Source organism: Capsicum annuum, chromosome 9, assembly GCF_002878395.1.
Source record: "Capsicum annuum cultivar UCD-10X-F1 chromosome 9, UCD10Xv1.1, whole genome shotgun sequence".
Classification (NCBI taxonomy): Eukaryota; Viridiplantae; Streptophyta; class Magnoliopsida; order Solanales; family Solanaceae; genus Capsicum; species Capsicum annuum.
In genome coordinates this window covers 170159601-170168457 of record NC_061119.1, presented here as the reverse complement: position 1 = coordinate 170168457, position 8857 = coordinate 170159601, and the positions used below count along the sequence as shown (strand labels likewise).

General features: G+C 32.7%; 1 long non-coding RNA gene across 1 annotated transcript in view; it reads right to left on the bottom strand.

Annotated features, from left to right (window-relative positions):
* LOC107841277 overlaps window positions 1–7559 on the bottom strand; it is a 14236-nt gene extending 6677 nt beyond the window's left edge. The window contains exons 1-2 of the long non-coding RNA XR_007045149.1: window positions 7255–7559; window positions 141–434 (exon numbers count right to left, since the gene is read on the bottom strand). This is a non-coding gene — a long non-coding RNA (uncharacterized LOC107841277). The remainder of the gene's footprint in view (window positions 1–140; window positions 435–7254) is intronic.
* Window positions 7560–8857: the final 1298 nt, after the last annotated feature.

Sequence of the window (8857 nt, the reverse complement as noted above, 5' to 3'; positions counted from 1 at the left end):
TCAACAGATTGCAAATAGGACTTTAACATGCATTATTTCATTAAATTGCAATACCTTGAGAAGAAAAGCTGCAGGATGACACAACGGTGCTTATGTATATGTTAGGAATTAATAAGAAGAGAAGTTTATCGTGAACTAACCTACACTAGTTTCATCCTCTAGGCTAAGTCGTATAATTTTGTCTAGATTTCTTGATGATTGTGTCTCTAGGGATGTCCTTTAGACAGGTCCACTTGACATTTTTTTGTTTGTAGAGGTCCTTGGCTTGGATTAGATGATTGTCCAGTCACCAAAGAAGGCACAATAACTCCTATTGATTGTATTTGTGGATGAAATGTTGTTTAAGAATTCATACATTCTAGAAAGCTACCACGTCCACATCCATGTCCCGCACCTGCTCTTCCACTTTTATCTTATCCAGCTCCTCTCATTTCCTACAGCATTAGGTTAAAAAGGAGAAGTGTATCAGAACCAGAAATTAAAAATGAAAAAATATATATCTACTATCGAGGAAAATATCAATTTATAAATTAAAAATTAAATCAAATAATTATAAAATATCAAACAGTTTGTTAAACTGTTTAAAATTATTGATTCTACTTAAACACTAATTTTATTTATAAATAAAAGTTGCAAGCATAACAACGCCAAATACAAGGTATCATAATAAGAACATAAAATACAAGATGTCAGCCTATTAAGAACACAAAACACTAGATATCAACCTAATAATAACTTCTCAAAACAAATGCCAGCCTAATAAGAGCACAAAATATGAAGAACTTATCTTCTGTCTTTTTGTCTCAACGTTCAGTAGGATATATCACTGTTTTCTCCATCATTATAATCAAGATACTCTTCTTCACATTTTTAATTATCTGAAATATCTGTATAATTGTCATTAATAAAACCATCTTTCTTATTTTCTTGATCATTGGTTTGTAAACTAGTTTCTGGTTCAATATCATCCTTATGCAAAGACACCTCAATATCAGTTTCTTGATTATTGGCACACAAAATATCTTCAACTTTATCTTGTTGATAAATTTCTTCATTCAATGATGCTTCTCTTTCAACTTCAGGCACATTAAAAAGGTCGCAAGGATTAGTCTTTACAACAACAAGACAATCTTTATCGACAAAATCATTCAAGTAGATGACTTTTTCAAACTCAGATGCCAACACAAATGGCTCATTTGTATCAACACACAATGAGTATTCACACTTGTAAAATAATATTTGTCAATCTTATATCCTCTTCCTAGGTGAGCCATATCACACCAATGACACTTGAACAGATGAACTTTTCTATTTCCAGTATAACGCAACTCATAGATATCCTTCAATGCCCTATAATACTCTTTATTAAAGTCTAAAACATCTCCTCTCACAAGAAATTTATTATTTTGTGTTTTTGTTCTAAGGTCCTTTGTTTGAAATGTAAATCCATTGACCATATATGTTGAATATCAATGTACCAACGGTTTTGGACCAACAGCTAGACTTATGAGCTCATCATTTCCACGACCTTGTAAAGATAGTAAAAATATCTACAAAAAAGGCAACACTATTCTGACTAGTATAAAAACATTTAAAAATGGTAATATTTTTTGTGTCATTTAATTAGACACCTGCGCATGCACTAAACTAATTAATAAATCTATTGTTATGCACCCTATGAGCATGCGTTGAACCTTCTACTTCAATCTGTCTTATTTATTCCCTACAATTTGTGTTAGTTAAGATTAACTAAATTATATTAATGTCAAATTGTATTTGAACTAATAAGAGACTTATTCCCTGTATTGTGAAATCTCTTAACAAATTGAACTCATCATGAGGTAGCTTATCTTCTCCATCTGAAGCCTCTTTTGTTTGTCCAATGTGTTAAAGATAGACATCTCACCATTTGATACAGATTCATCATCATTTCTAGTTGATTTGTTAAACTTAGTTGACATGTTTTTAAAATATCGTGAACATAATGTAAGGATTTCCTCTACCAAATACCCTTCAGCAATTGAACGTTCTGGATGACCTTTGTTGCGATTATATGCTTTTAGTTCTAGCAAATACCTATTTATAGATATCTTATTTATATAATTATAGAATATGACATTTTATATATATTGACATTTAAATTTTTGAATGATAAAATACCTCTCAAAAGGGTACATATTCCGATATTGAACAGGTCCACCAAGTTTTGCCTCTCTTGACAAGTAAATTGGCAAATGAATCATGATATCAAAGAACGCTAGAAGAAAAACCACTTGAAGTTCGAACAATATGATAGGAATTTAAGCCTCTAGGATATCAAGATCTTCAATTGTCAGGCATTTAGAGTATAGATTCTTGAAAAATTTACTAAGGCAATAATTGGTTCACAAACTTCCTTAGGCAATAATCCACATATAGATACTGGTAAAATATTTTGCAATAATACATGATGATCATGACACTTCAACCCATGTATATTTTTCTCAAGCACGTTAACACACCTAGAAATATTTGATGAAAAGGCATCTAGAACCTTCAAATTAGCTAAGAAGCGGCATAACTTCAACTTCTCTTCAAGGGACAAAGCATAGCATGATGTCGGTAAAAATATATTATCTCCATCCACAATTGGAAGCAAACTTTTCCTAATTCCAAGGTCCACCAAATCATATCTACTTTTCAATGTGTCCTTTGTATTTTCAACCATACTCATCATAGTTGATAAAAAACTTTCAGACATATTTCTTTCTATGTACATCGAATCAAGGTTATGTCGTAGGTGAAAACCATTCCAATATAACAATTTAAAAAGGATATTTTTGTTCCTCCAATTATAAGCATCATTAGAAACATTACGCTTTCTTTTTTTTCTTTTAGCAAAAGTCACATTGCCTAAATCTTGTAATTGCACAAGTTCTTCAACACTATTAAAGGAATAGGTGCATCCCCATTTCAACTTTTCCATCAAATAAAACTTTATTTCTACTCCATGGATGGTTCGTAGGAAGAAAACGATGATGACCCATATAACACAACTTATTATGTAAAGAAATTGAATGTGTATCCTTATGGCAATAAGGGCATACAAGCTTGCCTTTGGTTGACCATCCTGAAAGGTTACTATATACAGGAAATTCATTAATCTTCCACATGAGAGCAACACGCATAAGAAAATTAGATTTTTAGTGTGCATCATAAGTCTCCACCCCATTTCATAATTCATTCAACTCTTCAATCTTTGGTTATAAGTATATATCAATATCATTACCTACACTTAGGGCTCGGAATAAGAAGATTCGTCATGAAATATGAACTTTTCATGCAATTCCATGGTGGAAAATTATATGTAGCTAGGACGACGGGCCAAATACTATAATTGGAACTCATATTCCCATTAGGCTAGAACCCGTCACTTGCTAGACCTAATCGAATATTTCTTAACTCAACTGAAAAGGTAGGATAGCGCTCATCAAAGGATTTCCATTCAATTGAGTCAAATGGATGTAGCAAGACACCATCATCAATATTTTCCTCCTTGTGCTACCATATTTTTTTTGTCGTCTCTTTTGTCATGTACAATCTTTGAAGCATTGGTTTGATTGGAAATTGTTGCAATACTTTATAAGCTACTTTCTTGCCTTTATGTTCGTTTGACTTCCATCGAGATTCACCACACTTGGAATATGATTGGAAATTCTCATAATTGTGCCAATATACTATACAAGCATTCTTACATGCATCAATTTTGGTGTACCCCAAGCCGAGATTAGAAAGAACTTTCTTTGCTTCATAGAAAGACTTGGGTACAAATAATCCCTCAGGGAGAACATCTTTAAATAAGTTCAACAACTCGTCCATAGATTTGTTGCTCCAATGGTTAAGGCAATTCAAGTGAAGTAATTTAACAGCAAAAGACAATTTTGAGACTCTATGCAACCCAGATAAAGTTATGTCTGAGCATCTTCTAATAATCTATAAAACTTTATTGCATGCATATTTGGCTCTTCGTTTCCCTCACAAGAATTAGTAGTATCCTGCATATTTGTATATCTACAAGCATCATGAATCATTTTAATAACATCATCCTCTTCAATTATATCATCTTCTACTTCTTCACTACTGCAGGATTAGAATTTTCAATCCTATCCAACACTTCTCCATGATACTCACGCACTTTTATAAGAAGCCCAGAAGCCCTTATTCAACAAGTGTAGTCGTACATCAATTCTCAGCTTAAACACAATGTTTCTACACTCCTTAGAAGGACATCAAATAATAGTGCTCACCCCAGATTTATTGAACACCCAATTAATAAATTTATCTACTACATCTCTATATCTTTGGTCAGCTCTATTCATAATATTCAACTAACTTTTATCCATTCCTATCTTTTATATCATTAAAACAAATCAATTAATTAAAGATACAAGTGTGACAATAATCAAAATAAATACAAGATCAAAGTGTATTGTAAATATCACAACAAACTCCAAACCCATAGTCAAACAAAGAGAAACTAGTCACAAATGTAATGTGCTGGACAAACTAAAAAAATGAAGTATAAAATTTAGTAGTTTTTTTTTCTTCTACGTGACATAGAAATCAATAAAATAGTCTTTTTTAGCTTTTCCAAAAATGCTTCGAGTGTGATCATCAAAATTCCTATCACAAAACTTATGGTCTATAATCAATAATACATGAACATATAATTTTAATAAAAAATAAATTGAAACTTAAAGACAAATTTGTCTGCATGTACATTAAGATGTAGCTTTTGTTACACATGATTAAAAGAGAGTAGATTTTCTTAAAGGGGAGATATATGATACACAATGAATCCTTAAAAATGATCTCATCCTAGTCACTCCAATCTTCACTAATGCTCCTTCGATTTTTATTTAAATTAAAAAGAACCAGGTATAAGAGCATGAGGGGGCAATCTTCTTTCCAGTGGTCCCATCAAAAGGATATTTTAAGTTGTAGATGGAGATAACATCCTTTAAGCGGGATAATTGGATAGAAAATGATCCCCTTAGGCTCATTTATAAAGTTGTTTTCAGTTTAAATCAACAACATAGGGCTAGGCTAGCATTAGTGAAATATGGAGCAACCAAGGATGGAATCTTAGTTTCAAGAGATCTCCAAATAATTAGGAGGTGGACAGACTCACAGAAGTCCACAACACTCTTAATCTATTTAATGGACCAAAGAAATTCTCGAGGTTACATAGATATCTTGAGAACTTAAGAAATCTTACACTATAATTGAACAAGTAAATATATCATATTCTAATCTTTGGACTGAGCGGTAGCCAAAAATTGAATTTGACTTCAGTAAAATCAACAAAATTTGAAATTAATACAAATTATTGAAGTAGCATTTGAACATCTCACATTCTCAATTAGCCTTCTCATGTGATAGACAACTTTAGTAGCTATCTCAACATTAGAGCTTATTGTGCTTTCAGCAAAATCATGACAATCTAATTTAACTTTTATAAAGAAACAATATTTATCATTTCCCTGGACATATAATGGACCCTCTAGTATAACAATAGAGTAGTAGAGTACTATAACAATTACTTTTCCTCTTTTTCTATCCAGGGACGGAGCTACAAGCATGTCTGCAAGTTCAGAATTTTGGCCTTGACCCTGCATTTGTGTTTTAAGATCCACTTATTATGCTCTCCCTCCATTCCAATTTATTTGCCTCATATTTCCTTTTATCCTATCAAAAATAACTTTTGTGTTTTAAGATCCACTTATTATGCTCTCCCTCCATTCCAATTTATTTGCCTCATATTTTCTTTTATCCTATCAAAAATAACTTACTCATGGCATGTTTAATACTACAATATTAAACGTCATTTACCTATCTTTAGTTCAAAACTAGAAAAATAAAATTGAAATAGAGGGAGTGTAAATAATTGATTTGGAACTGAGTATGCTGTCTTTTACCGAATCCAAAACTCGTACACTCAAAATCCAAGCTCCACCTCTACTTCTTTCAAGATGAAGTTACTATGATTAACCATCTCAAAAACTAATCCACTAAACCTAGAACACGCACTGATTCAACACCAAAAGTCTAGAACTTCAAAAATGGAGGAGAAGAGGGTTCAAAAATTTTGCATTTTTTTACTTTTGATAATATTGTTCAAGAGCAAGGCTTAAAGACCCAGAGTTCAATGTTTTCTTTGGTATGGTGTTAAGAAAGTTGAAAGATTGGAGAAGTTGTACATATTCGTTGTAGTTCTATGAAATACAATAATCAAGAATTTTATCTGACTCTACATCTATAATTTGCTCATTATAGTTGTCCATCTTATAACTGATATATATCAATCATACTTCTAACAAGACAAAACTCTCCTTTAACTATTGACGGTACCAAATTTTGTTTTATCATGTTCATTTATCATAGTCAGGAAAGTTAAAGAATTAGATTAAAAAACATGGATTGTAAACACCTTGTATTTGTGGTACAGATCACATGCTTTGTCTCCACCGGCTCCACCAGAAAAAACAAATAACAAGTAACTTGAAATATCATATGTCAATCTGCGTTAATCTAACTCACAAGATTTGTTTCCTAATAAAGATATTTTAAATTTCTAAAAAAATGAAATGTTGCAGCATATAAGTGATAAGTCCAAACATAGTATATTTCATTGATCAAATGAACAATGATAAGTAGTAGCATAACAATGTTCTGCACCATAAGTGATAGTCTGTGCATTATATCATGATTAAGCGGTATGATGGATGGTACTTGATCAGTAGGATTCTAGGTTGGAAAAAATCATACAAAAAAGTAGTACATATGACACCTTAGAGAAATCCCATATCAAAAATAGAGAAACTAAATACAAATTCACATAATACACTACGGGTTAGACTCCTCTCCATTTTCATTGTATCCATTTTCCTTAAGTTCTTAGACACATGGCATGAGTTAAAATTAATGGTTAAGATTTAATTAACTAAAGTAAGATTCTAACCATAATTTAACTAACAAACATTTATTATTTTTAAAACTTTATTAATTCTCCTTTTGCCAAATTTCTGAACTCTCTTTTCTCCTCTTCAACATACCCAATATACTACGAACATGTAATTATAGTAACAACACCAAAAGTCTAGAACTTCAAAAATGAATTTTTATCTTACCCAAAAAAGAAAAGTCAGAGAAACTTTTAAGACTGAGATATGACATAATATAGTAAATAAAAATAGGGATACACATGAATGTTACCGTTGGCTCTATAACCTCAAAAATTATGAACTCTACTCCTTCCTCCTTTAACATTAGAGAATTCTATTCCTGCAAATTTTCAAGTGGGTTAAAGAATTTTTATATGCAATCTGAAAAAATACATATATACCCAAAAGGGTTTTGACCACATACCTTATGGAGCACAAACTTTGAGAACCCTATTTGAGAAAACCTAAGAATTTCAACTAAAGATCTATTGTGTTTCGAATTTCAAGCAAAGATCTATTGTGTTTCTGCAAAATATTTGAGTTAAGAAAATTGTATGTGACAACAACAATAACAGACCTCATATATTCCAACCAAGTGGAGTCTGGGAAGGGTAAGTGTACGTAGTCCATACCACTACCTCAGAAATGAGATAGAGAGGCTATTTTCAAAACACCCCCAGCTCAAAATGGAACAATGCTCAATATAAAATAATCTAGACAAGGCATAACCAAAGGACAAAATATCATAGAAGAAAAGGCATAGTCAAAGGACAAAAGATACACCAAGTAGAACAACAAAAGATACAACATCCTAAACTTAACCTAACCTTCTACCCTAATTCGGCTCCTCCTCAACTCTCTGTATAGGGTCATGTCTACGGTAAGCTGGAGCTATTCCATATCATGTCTAATCACCTCCCTCCAATATTTCTTTGGTCTACCTCTAATACGCTTGAACCCATCCCTATCCAACCTCTCTCACCTTCACACTGGGGCATCTACGCCCTTCCTTTTCACATGACTGAACCATCTCAACCTTGCTTTCCTCATCTTGGCTTCCACCGATGCCACTCTCACCTTATCTCGAATAACTTATTTTCTAATCCTATCTTTACTAGTTTACCTACATATCTACTGAAGCATTCTCATCTCCTTCACCTTTATCTTCTGGATGTCGTCCTTCTTAAATAGCCAACACTCCGCCATATACAACAATATCGGTCTAACCACAACTCTGTAGAACTTGTCTTTAAGTTTAGGAGGTATTTTTTTGTCATTTCAGATTCTGGGGGCAAGCCTCTATTTCATCCATCCTACCCCAATCCGATGAGTGACATCTTCATCCATCTCTCCATTCTCTTAAATCATAGACCCTAGTACTTAGAATTATCTCATATATTCAAAGAATGAGTATCAGGCTTAACAACCACATTAGACTCATGAGACACCTTGCTGAACTTACACTCCAAATATTTTGTCTTCGACCTACTCAATTTAAACCTTTTAGACTCAAGGGTTTGCCTCCAAACCTCTAATTTAGCATTAACTCCACTATAAGTTTCATTAATCACCACCATATAATTCATAAAAAGAATATAGTTAGTCACCTCCTCCTGAATTTTCTGCATCAAAACCTTCATCACTAAGGAAAAAAGAAATGGACTAAGCAACGATCCTTGGTGTAAACCCATTAAGATGGGGAATTTCTATGAATCCCCTCCCCCGGTCCTAACTTGAGTCTTTAATCCATTGTACATATCCACAATTGCCCTAACATACGCCTTAGGAACTTCTCTAGCCTCCAAACATCTCCAAAGAACCTTCCTGGGAACTCTATCATAGGTTTTCTATAAGTCAATAAACACCATGTGCAA